General features: G+C 39.3%; 1 pseudogene; it reads left to right on the plus strand.

The window, feature by feature from the left end:
• The first annotated feature begins 7,620 nt into the window (after nucleotides 1–7,620).
• On the plus strand, nucleotides 7,621–11,129 carry LOC115847524 (calcium-transporting ATPase type 2C member 1 pseudogene; annotated as a pseudogene).
• Nucleotides 11,130–20,502: the final 9,373 nt, after the last annotated feature.

Below are 20,502 nucleotides of genomic sequence, written 5' to 3' on the forward strand. Positions count from 1 at the left end.
TAGTAGAAGGAAAAAATAATAAACATCAGAGCAGAAATAATGGAAATAGAAACAAAAAGAAAAGATCAATGAAACTAAGAGCTGATTCTTTGAAACGATAATCAAAATTGATAAAACGTTAGCCAGGCTGATCAAGAAAAAAAGAGAGAGGGCCCAAATCAATAAAATCAGAAATGAAAAAAGAGAAGTTACAACCAACATCACAGAATTACAAATGATCAAAGTGATTACTATGAATAATTTTACTCCATAAAATGGACAATGTAGAATAAATGAAAAAGATTATAGACACATACAACCTCTCAAGACTGAACCAGGAAGAAATAGAAAATATGACTAGACTGATTACCAGGAATGAAATTGAATCAGTAATTTTTAAAATTCCTAAGAAACAGAAGTCCAGAACCAGATGGTTTCACAGGTAAATTCTACCAAACATTTATTTATTTTTTTAATGTCTTTATTGGAGTATAATTGCTTTACAATGGTGTGTTAGTTTCTGCTTTATAACAAAGTGAATCAGTTATACATACACTTATATTCCCATATCTCTTCCCTCTTAGCAAACATTTAAAGAAGAGTTAACACTATTCTTCTGAAATAATTTCAAAAAAATTGCAGAGGAAAAAAATGCTTCTGAACTCAGTCTATGAGGTCAGCATCACCCTGATACCAAAAGCAGATAAAAATATCTCAAAAAAAGAAAATTAAAGGCCAATATCACTAATGAACATAGATGCAAAAATCCTCAACAAAATATTAGCAAACCAAATTCAACAATACATCAAAAACATCATACAGCATGAACAAATGGGATTTATCCCATGGATGCAAGTATGGTTCAATATCTGCACACATTAACAAATTGAAGAATAAAAGCCATATGATCATCTCAATAGATGCACAAAAAGCTTTTGACAAAATTCAACACCATTTATGAATAAAACTCTCAACAAAGTGGGTATAGAGGGAACATACTTCAATATAATAAAAGCTGTATGTGACAAGACCACAGCTAACATCATTGGTAAAACCTGAAAGTATTTCCTTGTTAGATCAGGAACAAACAAGTATGTCCACTCTCACTATTTTATTCAACATAGTATTGGAAGCCATGGTCACAGCAATCAGAAAAAGAAAGAAAAGAAGTACAAATTGGAAAGGAAGAAGTACTATTGACAGATGACATGATACTATACATAGAAAATCCTAAAGACACCATCAAAAAACTGTAAGAACTCATCAGTGAATTTCACAAAGTTGCTGGATGCAAAATTAATATACAGAAATTTGTTGCATTTCTATACCCTAACAATGAACTATCACAAAGAGAAATTAGGAAGACAATCTCATTTGCAATTGCATCAAAAAGAATAAAATACTTAGTAATGAATCCAACTAAGGAGGTAAAAACCTGTACTTGTAAAACTATAAAACACTGATAAAAGAAATTGAAGATGACACAAACAAATGGAAAGATATACCATGCTCATGAATTGGAAGAATTAATATTGTTAAAATGACAATAGTACCCAAGGCAATCTACATATTCAATGCAATCCCTATCAGAATACCAATGATATTTTTCACAAAACTAGAACAAATAATTCTAAAATTTGTATGGAAACACAAAAGACCTTGAACACCAAAACTGTTTTGAGAAAGAACAAAGCCAGAGGTACCACACTCATGATTTCAAACTATACTACAAAGCTACAGTAGTCAAAGCAGTATAGTACTGGCACAAAAAAAACAGACACATAGATGAATGGAACAGGATAGAGATCCCAGAAAGGAACCCACATTTACATGGTCAATTAATCTATGATGAAGGAGGCAAGAATATACAGTGGGGAAAAGATAGCCTCTTTAACAAATGGTGTTGTGAAAACTGGACAGCTACATACAAAAGAATCAAACTGGACTACTTTCTCACACCATATACAAAAATAAGCTCAAAATGAATTAAATACTTATATTTAAGACCTGAAACCTTAAAAATTCTAGAGGAAAACATAGCAGTATGTTCACTGACATCAGTCTAGCAATATTTTTTAGGATATGTCTCCTCCTAAATAGGCAAGGGAGACAAAAGCAATAAAAAATGAGACTACAGCACACTAATAAGCTTTTGCACAACAAAGGAAACTACCAACAAAATGAAAAGGCTGCCTACTGAATGGGAGAATATATTTGCAAATTATATACCTGATAATGGGTTAATATCAAAAATACACAAAGAACTCATACAATTCAACATCAAAATTAAAAATAACCCAATTAAAAACTGGACAGAGGATCTGAATAGACATTTCCCCAAAGAAGACATATGGATAACCAATAGGCACATGAAAAGATGCTCAATATCACCAATCATCAGGAAAATGCAAGTCAAAAGTATATTGATATCACCTCGACCTGTCAGAATGGCTACTATCAAAAAGACAACAAAAAACAAGAGTTGGCAAGGGACTTCCCTGGTGGTGCAGTGGTTAAGCATCCACCTGCTAATGCAGTGGACTTGTGTTCAAGCCCTGGTCCAGGAAGATCCCACATGCCGCGGAGCAACTAAGCCCATGAGCCACTACTGAACCTGCGAGCCACAACTACTGAAGCCTGCGTGCCTAGAGCCTGTGCTCCTCAACAAGAGAAGCCCCACAATGAGAAGCTGCACACCACAACAAAAAGCCCGCGTGCAGCAACGAAGACCCAATGCACCCCAAATAAATAAATAAATAAATAATTTTTTAAATGGGTGCTTTAAAAAAAAAAAAGAGTTGGCGAGGATGTGGAGAAAGGGAACACTCCTGCATCGTTGGTGGAATGTAAGTTGGTGCAGCCACTATGGAAAACAGTATGGAGGTTCCTCAAAAATTGAAAATAGAACTACCATATAATCTAGCATTTCTACTCCTGAATATTTATCCAAAGGAAGAAAAACTAATTTGAAAAGTTATGTGCACCCCAATGTTCATTGCACAATTTACAATAGCCAAGATATGGAAGAAACCTAAGTACCCATCAATAGATGGGTGGATAAAGAAGATGTGAGATATATATATAGATATATAGATAGATAGATAGATATAATATGATGATAGATGATGATGATAGATAGATAGATGATAGATAATTGATAGATAGATAGATATTACTCAGCCATGATAAAGAATGAAATCTTGGCATTGTGACAATATGGATGGACCTCTAGGGTATTATGCTAAGTGAAATAAGTCAGACAGAGAAAGACAAATACTGTATGATTTCACTTATATCTGAATCTAAAAAACAAAACAAATTAACAAATGCAGCAAAACAGAAACAAAGTCATAGATCTAGAGAACAAACAGATGGTTGCCCAAGGAAAGAAAGGGAGAGAGAGAAATAAGTGAGGGAGATTAATAGGTACAAACTTCCAGTTGCAAAATAAGTAAGTCATGGATGTGAAATGTAGAGAGAGGGGAATATAGTCAAAAATATGTAATACCTTCGTATGGTGACTTACCTTAACTAGACTTATCATGGTGATCATTTTGAAATGCATAGAGGAGTTCCCTGGTGGCCTAGTGGTTAGGATTCTGGGCTTTCACTACTGTGGCCCAGGTTCAATCTCTGGCTGGGGAACTGAGATCCCACAAGCCATGCAGTGCAGCCAAAAAAAAGAGAAAATACAGACATATTAAATCACTATACTGGACACCAGAAAATAACATAGGTCAACAAACAAAAACTCATAGAAAAATAGGTTTGATTTGTGGTTAATAGAGACTGGGGGTGGAGGGAATTGGATGAAGGTAATCAAAAGGTACAGACTTCCAGTTATAAGATAAATAAGCACTATGAATATAATGTACAACATGATTAGTATAAATAACACTGTGGTATGTTATATATGAAAGTTATTAAGAGAGTAAATCCTGAGTCCTCATCACAAGGAAAAATTTTTTCTATTTCTTTTTTCTGTCTGTACAAGATGATGGATATACACTAAACTTATTGTGATAATCATTTCATGATGTATGTAAGTCAAATTATTAAGCTGTACACTTTAAACATATACGGTGCTATATGTCAATTATATCTCCAAAACTGGAAGAAAAATAAATAAAATAAAATAAGCCAGAAAAGAAAAAGCCGGGTTCTAGCTGGCTAAGACCTTGCTTTAAAAATTCCATCCAGGGGCTGTTCCAATGACCCCATGAGGGCTTCTCAGTTTGGGAGGGGTGAGATGCCCTCCAAGAAACCTTGGTCCCAATAGGCAGGCCCTAACTAAGCCAGCCAGGTTTCAGCCCTAAAACTGAGAACCTATACTATAATAACTTGGCCTTGGTGGGAACTCCAATCCTGGCCTGAGACTGTCTCCCCAATGCATTGCAGTCTTTTGTGTATTCAATATTTATTGAGAATCTACTATGCACCAGGCACCCTAGCAGACACTTGGGATTCTTCACTGAACAAATCAAAGACTCCGGCCCACCTGGGGCTTTTAATCTCTGAAAAGAATGTGCCATCAAACCATTCACAGTTACCCCTGATTGGCCATAATGGATTGGGTGACTTGGAATTAAGCTATCCTGCACCTTACAACCTCAGACAGCTCAGTCAAGTGATTATGAGGAGGCTTGTCTTACAACTTGAGCCTTAGGTCTTCTGATCATCAGACCTAGAGAGTGATTAAGAGAACCAAGGAAGCCTGAGTCTAGGAGAGATCTCAATTTTTCAATAAGTATGTGACTTCTGTTTCTTTCTCCCAAAAATTGAATCTAGCCCCTTATTGTTTGAAAATTGCAATGTGTTGCCATTTGACTAGTGTTATTCATGTAGCATTAATCTGCTGCTTATTTGATCTGAAATTGAAAGGCTCAAATAAAACTTGCACCTGGGTTTTATTGCATCATGAAGAATGGTCTGGAGAAGGGCCTTTGTGTATCAAGGTCCAAAATGTCAAAATCTCATCCTGTTTTTCCAAAGGTTGGTTCCCCTCCCTGGCTTCTCAGCATTCTTCCTGCATCTTCTCCAGATTTTAGCTGGAAATCTTAGTGTCACATCTAATTCTTCCCTCTCTTTTTTTCCCCAAAATAATGTGGTGGAAGTGACAGAAAGCATTGCAAGGAATCTTAGAACAGCAGTAAACAAGAGTAAAGAAGAAGGAACAATGAAAAGCACAAAAATATGGATAAATACAATAAATTTTTCTTCTCCTCTTGAGTTTTCTAAATTATGTTTGACAGTTAAAGCAAAATTTATAACACTGGGCTTCCCTGGTGGCACAGTGGTTAAGAATCCGCCTACCAATGCAGGGGACACGGGTTTGAGCCCGGGCCCGGGAAGATGCAACATGCCACAGAGCAACTAAGCCCGTGAACCACAACTACTGAGCCTGTGCTCTAGAGTCCGCAAGCCACAACTGCTGAGCCTGCACTCCACAACTACTGAAGCCGCATGCCCTAGAGCCCGTGCTCCACAGCAAGAGAAGCCACTGCAATGAGAAGCCCATCCACCACAACGAAGAGCAGCTCCCACTTGCCACAACTAGAGAAAGCCTGCACACAGCAACAAAGACACAATGCAGCCAAAAATAAATAAATAAAATAAATTTATTTTAAAAAATTTATAACACAATATGATATGGTTCTCGATGAATGTAGAGTAAATATTTAAGACAATTATATCATAAATGAAGGAAGGTAATGGGATATAAGGAAGGTAAGGTTTTATACTTCACTCAAACTGGGAAAGCATCAATACCAGTAGACTGTGTTAAGTTATTTAAAAGATTTGAAATCACACAAGGTGGGTTCTTTGACCACAGTGGAATAGATATAGATATAAACATAGATATGGATATGGATAGATATAAATGTATATACATAGATAGAAATATATCTAGAACAACCACTTTAAAAATTACCCAAAGGGATACACCCAAAAAAACACTATAAATAAATCAAAATGGAAGGAAATACTCAAGTAACACATAAGAAGGGAAAAAAATACAAAGAGAACAGAGAAATTTGAAATACAATAGCAGATTTAAGCCCTAACATGTCAATAATTACATTAAATGTTAATTATCAAAGTACACCAATTAAAACACAGAGAATGGGGCTTCCCTGGTGGCACAGTGGTTGATAATCTGTCTGCCAATGCAGGGGACATGGGTTCAAGCCCTGGCCCAGGAGGATCCCACATGCTGCAGAGCAGCTGGGCCCGTGTGCCACAGCTATGGAGCCTGCAAGCCACAACCTGCAAGCAGCTCTAGAGCCCACAAGCCACAACTGCTGAGTCTGTGTGCCTAGAGCCCATGCTTTGCAACAGGAGAAGCCATGACAGTAAGAGGCCCACACACCACAACAAGGAGTGGCCCCCGCTTGCAGCAACTAGAGAGCCCACACACAGAGACAGAGACCCAACACAGGCAAAAATAAATAAATAAATTTATATTTTTTAAAAAAACACTGAGAATGACAGAGGGGATTTAAAAGCATGACTCATGCTGTCCACACGAAACTCACTTCGTATATAATAATATAGGTAGTTTGAAAGTAAAAAGATGTAATAGGTTATAACATGCAAATATTAACCGAAAGGAAGCTGAAGTGGCTAAATATAGCCACTTCAGCTTCCTTTCGGTTAATATATATCAGGGAAATAGACTTCAGAGAAAAGAAAATGACCAAGGACATTATATAATGATAAAATGGCCAATCTCCAAGAAGATATAGCAGTCCTAATGTGTGTGCACAAATGACAGACCTGCAAAATATGTGAAGCAAAAATTGATAGAATTGAAAGAAGAAATAGGCAAATCTACTATCATATTTGGAGTCTTCAATATCCCTCTCTCAATAATTGATGGAACAATTAGACAGAAAATCAGCAAGGATATAGAAGAGCTCAACCATACCATCCAGCAACAGGATCTAATTGACACTGTTAGAACACTTCACTCAACAATAGCAAAATACACATTCTTTTCAAGCACCCAGAGAACATATACCTAGATAGATGATATCCTGGATCATAAAATAAACCTCAACAAATTTAAAAGAATTGAATCATATTGTGTTCTCTGATCATATGGAATCAATAACAGAAAGGTAACTGGAAAATCTCCAACACTTGGAAATTAAACAAAAAACTTCAAACTAATCCATGGATCAAAGAGGACTCTCAAGGAAATTTTTAAAATAGAATGAACTTAAACAAAAATGAGAATATAACAGCAAAATTTGTGGGACACACCTAAAACAATGTTGCAAGGGAATTTGTAGAAGTAAATGGTTATTTAGAAAAGAGACATTAGAAAAATTGCAAAATAAACCCAAATCCAGCAGAAAGCAGGAAATAATAAAGGTAAGAGCAGATATCAATGAAATTGAAAACAGGAAAACAATAAAACAAGCATAAAAGGTTGGTTCCTTGATAAGATGGAGAAACAGAAATTATTAATATCAGGAAAGAAACAGGTGATATCACTACAGACTGTGCAGACATTAAAAGGATAATAAGAATAACATGGAGGCGGGGCGGGCCCGGGGTGCGGGGCGCGCCGGGGCGGCGGGCGGTGGGGAGGGCGGAGCCCAGGAGGCGGAGGCGGGAGCAGACTAGCACTGCCGCACCAAGCCGCCAGGCCGCCCGAGGCCAGTCCCCTCACCTGCTGCCCATCCCGCCCCGCCCGCCTTCCCGGTTGCCGCCCCCACGCCGGGAGAGGCGCCCGTTCGGCGCCGCCGCTTGGCGAGCCGCTCCCGCGAGAGCGCGGATGCTGCTGTTAGGGGTGGTGGGCGCAGCCGCGGGTCGCGTGGCCGGGAGCGGGGGTGACGGCCTGGGATTCCGGGGGCCTCTCTTCTTGTCCTCCTCTCCTCTCTCTTCCCAGTGTGGCCGTGGCTGACACTAAAGACTTTGTAGCCATCAACCCAAGTGCAGTTTCGATGGAAGATGAAGGTTGCACGTTTTCAAAAAATTCCTAATGCTGAAAATGAGACAATGATTCCTGTATTGACATCAAAAAAAGCAAGTGAATTACCAGTCAGTGAAGTTGCAAGCATTCTCCAAGCTGATCTTCAGAATGGTCTAAACAAATGTGAAGTAAGTCATCGGAGAGCTTTCCATGGCTGGAATGAGTTTGATATCAGTGAGGATGAGCCACTATGGAAGAAGTATATTTCTCAGTTTAAAAATCCCCTTATTATGCTGCTTCTGGCTTCTGCAGTCATCAGTGTTTTAATGCATCAGTTTGATGATGCTGTCAGTATCACTGTGGCAATACTTATCGTCGTTACGGTCGCCTTTGTTCAGGAATATCGTTCAGAAAAATCTCTTGAAGAACTGAATAAACTGATGCCACCAGAATGCCATTGTGTGCGTGAAGGAAAATTGGAACATACACTTGCACGAGACTTGGTTCCAGGTGATACAGTTTGCCTTTCTGTTGGGGACAGAGTTCCTGCTGACTTGCGCTTGTTTGAGGCTGTGGATCTTTCCATTGATGAGTCCAGCTTGACAGGAGAGACAACACCTTGTTCTAAGGTGACAGCTCCTCAGCCGGCTGCCACTAATGGAGATCTTGCATCAAGAAGTAACATTGCCTTCATGGGAACACTGGTCAGATGTGGCAAAGCAAAGGGTATTGTCACTGGAACAGGAGAAAATTCTGAATTTGGAGAGGTTTTTAAAATGATGCAGGCAGAGGAAGCACCAAAAACCCCTCTGCAGAAGAGCATGGACCTCTTAGGAAAACAACTTTCCTTTTACTCCTTTGGTATAATAGGTATCATCATGTTGGTTGGCTGGTTACTAGGAAAAGATATCCTGGAAATGTTTACTATTAGTGTAAGTTTGGCTGTAGCAGCAATTCCTGAAGGTCTTCCCATTGTGGTCACAGTGACTCTAGCCCTTGGTGTTATGAGAATGGTGAAGAAAAGGGCCATTGTGAAAAAACTACCTATTGTTGAAACTCTGGGCTGCTGTAATGTGATTTGTTCAGATAAAACTGGGACCCTGACGAAGAATGAAATGACTGTTACCCACGTATTTACTTCGGATGGCCTGCGTGCTGAGGTTACTGGAGTTGGCTACAATCCATTTGGGGAAGTGATTGTTGATGGTGATGTTGTTCATGGATTCTATAACCCATCTGTTAGCAGAATTGTCGAGGCGGGCTGTGTGTGCAATGATGCTGTAATTAGAAACAACACTCTAATGGGGAAACCAACAGAAGGAGCCTTAATTGCTCTTGCAATGAAGATGGGTCTTGATGGACTTCAACAGGATTATATCAGAAAAGCTGAATACCCTTTTAGCTCTGAGCAGAAGTGGATGGCTGTTAAGTGTGCACCGAACACAGCAGGACAGACCAGAGATTTGTTTTATGAAGGGTGCTTATGAACAGGTGATTAAGTATTGTACTACATATCACAGCAAAGGGCAGACCTTGACACTCACCCAGCAGCAGAGAGATCTGTACCAACAAGAGAAGGCCCAGATGGGCTCTGCAGGGCTCAGAGTTCTTGCTTTGGCTTCTGGTCCTGAATTGGGGCAACTGACGTTCCTTGGCCTGGTGGGAATCATTGATCCTCCTAGAACTGGTGTGAAAGAAGCTGTTACAACACTCATTGCCTCAGGAGTGTCAATAAAAATGATTACTGGGGACTCACAGGAGACTGCAATTGCAATCGCTAGTCGTCTGGGATTATATTCCAAAACCTCCCAGTCAGTCTCAGGAGAAGAAATAGATGCAATGGATGTCCAGCAGCTTTCACAGATGGTGCCAAAGGTTGCGGTATTTTACAGAGCTAGTCCAAGGCACAAGATGAAAATTATTAAGTCTCTGCAGAAGAACGGGTCGGTTGTGGCCATGACAGGAGATGGAGTAAATGATGCAGTCGCTCTGAAGGCTGCAGACATTGGAGTTGCAATGGGTCAGACTGGCACAGATGTTTGCAAAGAGGCAGCAGACATGATCCTGGTGGATGATGATTTCCAAACCATCATGTCTGCAATTGAGGAGGGTAAAGGAATTTATAATAACATTAAAAATTTTGTTAGATTCCAGCTGAGCACGAGTATAGCAGCATTAACTTTAATCTCACTGGCTACATTAATGAACTTTCCCAATCCTCTCAATGCCATGCAGATTTTGTGGATCAATATTATTATGGACGGACCTCCAGCTCAGAGCCTTGGAGTAGAACCAGTGGATAAAGATGTCATTCGTAAACCTCCACGCAACTGGAAGGACAGCATTTTGACCAAAAACCTGATACTTAAAATACTTGTTTCCTCAATAATCATTGTTTGTGGGACTTTGTTTGTCTTCTGGCGGGAGCTGCGAGACAATGTGATAACACCTCGGGATACAACAATGACCTTCACATGCTTTGTGTTTTTTGACATGTTCAATGCACTAAGTTCCAGATCCCAGACCAAATCTGTGTTTGAGATTGGACTCTGCAGTAATAAAATGTTTTGCTACGCAGTTCTTGGATCCATCATGGGACAGTTATTAGTTATTTACTTTCCTCCACTTCAGAAAGTTTTTCAGACCGAGAGCCTAAGTATACTGGATTTGCTCTTTCTTCTGGGTCTCACCTCGTCAGTGTGCATAGTGTCAGAAATTATCAAGAAGGTTGAAAGGAGCAGGGAGAAGATCCAGAAGCCTGTTAGCTCGACATCGTCGTCTTTTCTTGAAGTATGATGCATATTGCATTCTTTTATTTGCAAACTAGGAATTGCAGTCTGAGGATCATTTAGAAGGGCAAGTTCAAGAGGATAATGAAGATTTGAGAACTTTTGAACTTTTTATTGACTAAAAATGAGTGTTGAAGACTTGATTTGAGACTTTAACCTGCTGACAGTCCCAAATGAAATTATGCAACTTTGATAACATATTCCTTGATTTAAATTGGCTTTTGCGATTGAGTGGAACTTCGTAAAGTGTATGGACAGTTATTTAATTTAAAAAACAGGCAAAACCTGAACCACCTTCTGCACTTAAAGAGGTCTAACAGTTCAAATACACAGTCTATCCTAGATAAATATGATTTTTTTTTAATTTTTAAATATTGTACTATTTATGGTGGTGGGGCTTTCTTACTAATACACAAATAAATTTAATCATTTCAAAGGCATTCTGTTTGGTTTAGAAGTTGATTCACAGGAGTGCCATATTTCAGCTACTGTATTTCCTTTTCCTGCAGTGTAAGCAGCTCAGCTACCTTGTGTTACCATTTTTGTTATCTCAAGTTTTTTTGCACAGGATGTGACCACTGTCAGATCACTGTTCTTTTCTTTCTTTTTGTGATTGAAAAGCTTATACTGCAATTTGAAGTAAATTTTTGCTTTTCTTAGTAAGTGTATTTAAAAAAAAAAAAAAAAAAGAATAACATGGGAAGGAGCTTCAAGATGGCGGAAGAGTAAGACATGGAGATCACCTTCCTCCCCACAAATACAACAGAAATACATCTACATGTGGAACAACTCCTACAGAACACCTACGGAACACTGGAAGAAGACCTCAGACCTCCCAAAGGGCAAGAAACTCCCCACATACCTGGGTAGGGCAAAAGAAAAAAGAAAAACAGAGGCAAAAGAATAGGGATGGGACCTGCACCAGTGGGAGCGAGCTGTGAAGGAGGAAAAGTTTCCACACACTAGGAAGCCCCTTCACGGGCAGAGACTGTGGGTGGCCGAGGGAGGAAGCTTCAGAGCCATGGAAGAGAGAGCAGCAACAGGGGTGTGGAGGGCAAAGTGGAGAGATTCCCGCACAGAGGATTGGTGCCGCCCAGGACTCACCAGCCCGAGAGGCTTGTCTGCTCACCCGCCGGGATGGGTGGGGGCTGGGAGCGGAGGCTCGGGCTTTGGAGGTCAGATCCCAAGGAGAGGACTGGGGTTGGCTGCATGAATACAGTCTGAAGTGGGCTAGTGCACCACAGCTAGCCAGGAGGGAGTCCAGGAAAAAGTCTGGAACTGCCTAAGAGGCAAGAGACCATTGTTTCAGGGTGCGTGAGGAAAGGGGATTCAGAGCACCACCTAAACAAGCTCCAGAGACGGGCACAAGCTGTGGCTATAAGCACGGACCCCAGAGATCAGCATGAGATGCTAAGGCTTCTGCTGCAGCCACCAAGAAGCCTGTGTGAAAGCACAGGTCCCTATCCACACCTCCCCTCCCGGGATCCTGTGCAGCTTGCCACTGCCAGGGTCCTGGGATCCAGGAACAACAACCCCAGGAGAACACACGGTGTGCCTCAGGCTGGTGAAATGTCACGCTGGCCTCTGCCACTGCAGGTTCGCCCTGAACTCTTTACCCCTCCCTCCCCCCGGCCTGAGTAAGCCAGAGACCCCAAAACAGCTGCTCCTTTAACCCCGTCCTGTATGAGTGAAGAACAGATGCTCTCAGGTGACCTACATCCAGAGGTGGGTCCAAATACAAAGCTGACCCCCAGGAGCTGTGCGAACAAAGAACAGAAAGGGATATTTCTCCCAGAAGCCTCAGGAGCAGCAGATTAAATCCCCACAATCAACTTGATGTACGCTGTATCTGTGGAATACTTGAATAAACAATGAATCACCCCAAATTGAGGAGGTGGACTTTGGGAGCAATGATATATTTCTTCTCGCCATTTTTCTCTTTTTGTGAGTGTGTATGTGTATGCTCCTGTGTGTGATTTTGTCTGTATAGCTTTGCTTTTACCATTTGTGCTAGGGTTCTGTCTGTCTGTCTTTTTTTGTTTGTTTGGGTTTTGGCTTTAGTATAGTTTTTAGCACTTGTTATCATTGGTGGATTTGTTTTTTGGCTTGGCTGCTCTCTTCTTTCTTTCTTTTTCTGTTTTTATTACTTCTTAAAAATTTTTAATAATTATTTTTTTATTTTAATAACTTTATTTTACTTTTATTTTATTTTATCTTATTCTTTCTTTCTTTCTTGTTTTTCTCCCTTTTATTCTGAGCCATGTAGATGACAGCCTCTTGGTGCCCCAGCCAGGTGTCAGGTGCTCCAACAAATGCCTCTGAGGTGGGAGAGCCAAGTTCAGGACACTGGTCCACAAGAGACCTCCCAGCTCCACGTAATATCAAACAATGACAAAAATCTCCCAGAGATCTCCATCTCAACGCCAAGACCCAGCTCCACTCAATGACCAGCAAGCTACAGTGGTGGACACCCTATGACAAACAACTAGCAAGATAGGAACACAAACCCATCCATTAGTAGAGAGGCTGCCTAAAATCATAATAAGGCCACAGACACCCCAAAACACACCACCAGACGTGGACCTTCCAACCAGAAACACAACATCCACCAGAACACAGGTACTAGTCCCCTCCACCAGGAAGCCTACACAAGCCGCTGAACCAATCTTAGCCACTGGGGACAAACACCAAAAACAACGGGAACTACGAACCTGCAGTCTGCAAAAAGGAGACCCCAAACACAGTAAGTTAAGCAAAATGAGAAGACAGAAAAACACACAGCAGGTGAAGGAGAAAGGCAAAAACCCACCAGACCTAACAAATGAAGAGGAAATAGGCAGTCTACCTGAAAAAGAATTCAGAATCATGATAGTAAAGATGATCCAAAATCTCAGAAATAGAATGGAGAAAATACAAGAGACTTTTAACAAGGACCTAAAAGAACTAAAGAGCAAACAACCAGTGATGAACAACATAATAAATGAAATTTAAAATTCTCTAGGAGGGATCAGTAGCAGAATAACTGAGGCAGAAGAACCAATAAGTGACCTGGAAGATAAAATAATGGAAATAACTACTGCAGAGCAGAATAAAGAAAAAAAAATGAAAAGAATTGAGGACAGTCTCAGAGACCTCTGGGACAACATTAAGCACACCATTCGAATTATAGGGTCCCAGAAGTAGAAGAGAAAAAGAAAGGGACTGAGAAAATATTTGAAGAGATTAAAGTTGAAAACTTCCCTAATATGAGAAAGGAAATAGTTAATCAAGTCCAAGAAGCACAGAGAGTCCCATACAGGATAAAGCCAAGGAGAAACATGCCAAGACACATATTAATCAAACTATCAAAAATTAAATACAAGGAAAAATATTAAAAGCAGCAAGGGAAAAACAACAAAAAACACACAAGGGAATCCCCATAAGGTTAACAGGTGATCTTTCAGCCGAAACTCTGCAAGCCAGAAAGAGTGGCAGGACATATTTAAAGTGGTGAATGAGAAAAACCTACAACAAAGATTATTCTACCCAGCAAGGATCTCATTCAGATTTGATGGAGAAATTAAAACCTTTACAGACCAGCAAAAGCTGAGAGAGTTCAGCACCACCAAACCAGCTTTACAACAAATGCTAAAGGAACATCTCTAGGCAGGAAACACAAGAGAAGGAAAAGACTTACAATAACAAACCCAAAACAATTAAGAAAATGGTAATAGGAACATACATATCGATAACTACCTTAAATGTAAAGGATTAAATGCTCCAACCAAAAGAGATAGCTTAGCTGAATGGATACAAAAACAAAACCCGAATATATGCTGTCTATAAGAGACACACCTCAGACCTAGGATACATATAGACTGAAAGTGAGGGGATGGAAAAAGATATTCAATGAAAATGGAAATCAAAAGAAAGCTGGAGGGCTTCCCTGGTGGTGCAGTGGTTGAGAGTCCGCCTGCCGATGCAGGGGACGCGGGTTCGTGCCCCGGTCCGGGAGGATCCCACATGCCGCGGAGCGGCTGCGCCCGTGAGCCATGGCCGCTGAGCCTGCGCGTCCGGAGCCTGTGCTCCGCAATGGGAGAGGCCACAACAGTGAGAGGCCCGCGTACCGCAAAAAAAAAAAAAAAAAAAGAAAGCTGGAGTAACAATTCTCATATGAGACAAAATAGACCTTAAAACAAAAACTATTACAAGAGACAAAGAAGGACACTACATAATGATCAAGGGATCAATCTAAGAAGAGGATATAACAATTGTAAATATTTATGCACCCAATATAGGAACACCTCAATATATAAGGCAAATACTACCAGCCATAAAAGGGGAAATTGAGGGCTTCTCTGGTGACACAGTGGTTGGGGGGTCTGCCAGCTGATGCGGGGGATGCGGGTTCGTGCCCCGGTCTGGGAGGTTCCCGCATGCCGCGGAGTGGCTGGGCCCGTGGGCCATGGCCACTGGGCCTGTGCATCCAGAGCCTGTGCTCCGGGATGGGAGAGGCTGCAATGGTGGGAGGCCTGCCTATCACAAAAAGAAAGGGGGTGAAATCGACAGTAACACAATCATAGTAGGGAAATTTAACACCCTACTTTCACCAATGGCCAGATCATCCAAAATGAAAATAAATAAGGAAACAAAAGCTTTAAATGATACATTAAACAAGACGGACTTAATTGATATTTATAGGACATTCCATCCAAAAACAACAGAATACACATTCTTCTCAAGTGCTCATGGAAAATTCTCCAGAATAGATCGTATCTTGGGTCACAAATCAAGCCTTGGTAAATTTAAGAAAATTGAAATCGTATCAAGTATCTTTTCCAACCACCACTCTATGAGACTAGATATCATTCACAGGAAAAAAACTTTAAAATATACAAACACATGGAGGCTAAACAATACAGTGCTTAATAACCAAGAGATCACTGAAGAAATCAAAGAGGAAATAAATAGATACTTAGAAATAAATGACAATGAAAACACGACAACCAAAAATCTATAGGATGCAGCAAAAGCAGTTCTAAGAGGGAATTTTATAGCAATACAATCCTACCTTAAAAACAAGAAACATCTCAAATAAACAACCTAACTTACACTTAAAGCAATTAGAAAAAGAAGAACAAGAAAACTCCAAAGTTAGCAGAAGGAAAGAAATCATAAAGATCAGATCAGAAATAAATGAGTAGAAATGAAGGAAATGACAGCAAAGGTCAATAAAACTAAAAGCTGGTTCTTTGAGAAGATAAACAAAATTCATAAACCATTAGTCAGACTCATCAAGAAAAAAAGGGAGAAGACTCAAATCAATAGAATTAGAAATGAAAAAGGAGAAGTAACAACTGACACTGCAGAAATACAAAAGATCATGAGAGATTACTACAAGCAGCTCTATGCCAATAAAATGGACAACCTGGAAAAAAAGGATAAATTCTTAGAAATGCACAACATTCTGAGACTGAACCAGGAAAAAATAGAAAATATGAACAGATCAATCACAAGTACTGAAATTGAAACTGTGATTAAAATTCTTCCAACAAACAAAAGCCCAGACCAGATGGCTTCAAAGATGAATTCTATCAAACATTTAGAGAAGAGCTAACACCTATCCTTCTCAAACTCTTCCAAAATATAGCAGACAGAGGAACACTACCAAACTCATTCTACAAGGCCACCAACACCCTGATACCAAAAACAGACAAAGATGTCACAAAGAAAGAAAACTACAGGCCTGTATCACCAATGAACATAGATGCAAAAATCCTCAACAAAATACTATCAAACAGAATCCAACAGCACATTAAAAGGATCGTACACCATGATCAAGTGGGGTTTATCCAAGGAATGCAAGGATTCTTCAATATATGCAAATCAATCAATATGATACACCATATCAACAAATTGAAGGAGAAAAACCATATGATCATCTCAATAGATGCAGAGACAGCTTTTGACAAAATTCAACACCCATTTATATAAAAATCCTCCAGAAATGAGGCATAGAGGGAACTTCCTCAACATAATAAAGGCCATATATGACAAACACAGCCAAATCATCCTCAATGGTGCAGAACTGAAACCATTTCCACTAAGATCAGGAAAAAGACAAGGTTGCCCACTCTCACCACTCTTATTCAACATAGTTTTGGAAGTTTTAGCCACAGCAATCAGAGAAGAAAAGGAAATAAAAGGAATCCAAATCAGAAAAGAAGAAGTAAAGCTGTCACTGTTTGCAGATGACATGATACTATACATAGAGAATCCTAAAAATGCAATCAGAAAACTACAAGAGCTAATCAATGAATTTGGTAAAGTAGCAGGATACAAAGTTAATGCACAGTAATCTCTGGCATTCCTATATACTAAGGATGAAAAATGTGAAAGTGAAATTAAGAAAACACTCCCATTTACTTTTGTAGCAAAAAGAATAAAATATCTCAGAATAAACCTACCTAAGGAGACAAAAGACCTGTATGCAGAAAATTATAAGACCCTGATGAAAGAAATTAAAGATGATACAAATAGATGGAGAGATACACCATGTTCTTGGATTGGAAGAATCAACATTGTGAAAATGACTCTACTACCCAAAGCAATCTACAGATTCAATGCAATCTCTATCAAACTACCACTGGCATTTTTCACAGAACTAGAACAAAAAATTTCACAATTTGTATGGAAACACAAAAGACCCTGAATAGCCAAAGCAATCTTAAGAAAGAAAAGCAGAGCTGGAGGTACCAGGCTCCCTGACTTCAGACTATACTACAAAGCTACAGTAATCAAGACAGTATGATATTGGCACAAAAACAGAAATATAGATCAATGCAACAGGATAGAAAGCCCATAGATAAACCCACACACATATGATCACCTTATCTTTGATAAAGGAGACAAGAATATACAGTGGAGAAAAGATAGCCTCTTCAGTAACTGGTGCTGGGAAACTGGACAGCTCCCTGTAAAAGAATGAAATTAGAACACTCCTTAATGCCACACACAAAAATAAACTCAAAATGGATTAAAGACCTAAATGTAAGGCCAGACACTATCAAACTCTTAGAGGAAAACATAGGCAGGACACACTATGACATAAATCACAACAAGATCCTTTTTGACCTACCTCCAAGAGAAATGGAAATGAAAACAAAAATGAACAGATGGGACCTAATGAAATGTAAAAGCTTTTACACAGCCAAGGAAACCATAAACAGACGAAAAGAGAACCCTCAGAATGGGAGAAAATATTTGCAAATGAAGCAACTGCGAAAGGGTTAATCTCCAAAATTAGAAGCCGTACATGCAGCTCAATATCAAAAAAACAAACAACCCAATCCAAAAATGGGCAGAAGACCTAAATAGACATTTCTCCAAAGAAGATATACAGATTGCCAACAAACACATGAAAGCATGCTCAACATCAGTAATCATTAGAGAAATGCAAATCAAAACTACAATGAAATATCATCTCACACCAGTCAGAATCACCATCATCAAAAAATCTACAAACAGGGCTTCCCTGGTGGTGCAGTGGTTGAGAGTCCACCTGCCGATGCAGGGGACATGGGTTCATGCCCCGGTCCAGGAAGATCCTACATGCCGCAGAGCAGCTAGGCCTTTGATCCATGGCTGCTGAGCCTGAGCGTCCGGAGCCTGTGCTCTGCAACGGGAGAGGCCACAACAGTGAGAGGACCACGTACCAAAAAAAAAAAAAAAAAACCAAAAAAATCTACAAACAATGAAAGCTGGAGAGGGTGTGGAGATAAGGGAACCCTCTTGCACTGTTGGTGGAATGTAAATTGATACAGTCACTATGGAGAACAGTATGCAGGTTCCTTTAAAAACTACAAATAGAACTACCATATGACCCAGCAATCCCACTCCTGGGCATATACCCTGAGAAAACCATAATTCAAAAAGAGTCATGTACCAAAATGTTCATTGTAGCTCTCTTTACAATAGCCAGGACATGGAAGCAACCTAAGTGTCCATCAACAGATGAATGGATAAAGAAGATGTGGCACATATATACAATGGAATATTATTCAGCCATAAAAAGAAATGAAACAGTTATTTGTAGTGAGGTGGATGGACCTAGAGTCTGTCATACTGAGTGAAGTAAGTCAGAAAGAGAAAAACAAATACCGTATGCTAATACATTTATATGAAATGTAGAAAAAAAAACATGAAATCTACACATAAATTTGACAACTTAGACGAAATCGGCAAATTCCTTGAAAACCACAAACTACCACAAGTCACTCAATATGAAATGCATAATTTGAGTAGCCCTTTAACTGTTAAGGCAATTGAATTCACAATTTTAAAACTCCCAGAAATCTACAGACCCAGAGGATTTTCACTGTAGAGTTCTAGCCAATGTTTAAAGAAGAATTAACATAAATTTTAGACAATCTCTTCCAGAAAATAGAAGAGGAAGGAACATTTCCCAATTCATTTTATGGAGCTAGTATTACCCTAATACCAAAAGAAGAAAAAGTACAAAAAAGAACACTATGGATCAATATCCTTCATGAATATAAATGTAAATATCATGTTTAATGGTGAAAAACAAAGCTTTTCCACTAAGATGAGAAAGAAGGCAAGGATGTCTGCTCTCACCAGTGCTGTTGAACATAGTACTGGAAGATCTAACCAGCACAAAAAGGCAAGGAAAGGAAATAAAATACATACAGATTGGAAAGAAAGAAATAAAACTGTCCTCTATTTGCAGATTACATGATTCCCTATGTAGAAAATCCCAAGGGATCTACAAAAAAACAAAACAAAAAACAAAACAAACTTCCGGAACTAACAAATGAGTTCAGCAAGGTCACAGGATACAAGATCAACACACAAAAATCAATCATATTTCTTTCTTTTTAATCTCCATGCCCTTAGAGAATGTATTGGAAAAACAAAACATTTGCCCCTAAAAATATAGCAGACAGTATACGTGTATGTGGTAATTATCAAATGAATGGAATAGGTAGTAATTCTTGAGAAGTTCATGGAAGGGAAGATATTATGGGATATAGAAGTCAGAAGATTTCTTGGAAGAGATAGACCAAAAAAAAAAAAAAAAGCAGTATTGTATAGAAGAGAAAGCTGTCAGGCAACACATATAATCATCGGACTTTGAAGTCAGATAAGCCTGGGCTCAAGACCTTTTCCTTGAGCTCTGCCACCTATTAGTTGTATGGCTCTAACCAAGTTTCTTAATTTCTCTAAGCCTTATCTGTAAAATGGTAATAATCGTTAGCACCTATATCATAAAGTTATCATTAATAATAGATGAGATAATGTTTTATAATATGATAAAATGTATAGTACACTGGCTGATACAGAATCAGTATTCATTACTAGAATTGCTTAACTAAATGGATAGAGATGAGATATAAGAAGGATTGCCCAAAAATAATGATTAAGTTACTCAGACCTAAGCAAAACTTTGTGAAAAAGAGTAGTGAGGAAGTACTAGAAAAAATTAAGACCAGATTGTGGGGGTCCCTGTGTGCCAGAATAACAAGTTTTCCCCAGTGACTTTCTATTTCTATTTGTAATTCAGAATCCTTTCTTGAAAAAAAGCTTATTTTCAATATATAAAAGATACAAGTAGAACTGCTCTGGTTGGAACAGATGTGGAGAATCCAGAGCCCCATCTGCCCAACATCCCCACCATTCCCAACGTCCCTTGGAAGGAAACCCAGGTTGGAAACCATGTTTTCTTTTCTTACCTTTTGATCCCCTTCACCCACTTCTCCTATCACCTACTGCCCACCTCTGGACATTACCAATCTATTCTCCATATCTTTCAGT

The sequence above is a fragment of the Globicephala melas genome, chromosome 15, assembly GCF_963455315.2.
Source record: "Globicephala melas chromosome 15, mGloMel1.2, whole genome shotgun sequence".
In the NCBI taxonomy this organism is placed as follows: Eukaryota; Metazoa; Chordata; class Mammalia; order Artiodactyla; family Delphinidae; genus Globicephala; species Globicephala melas.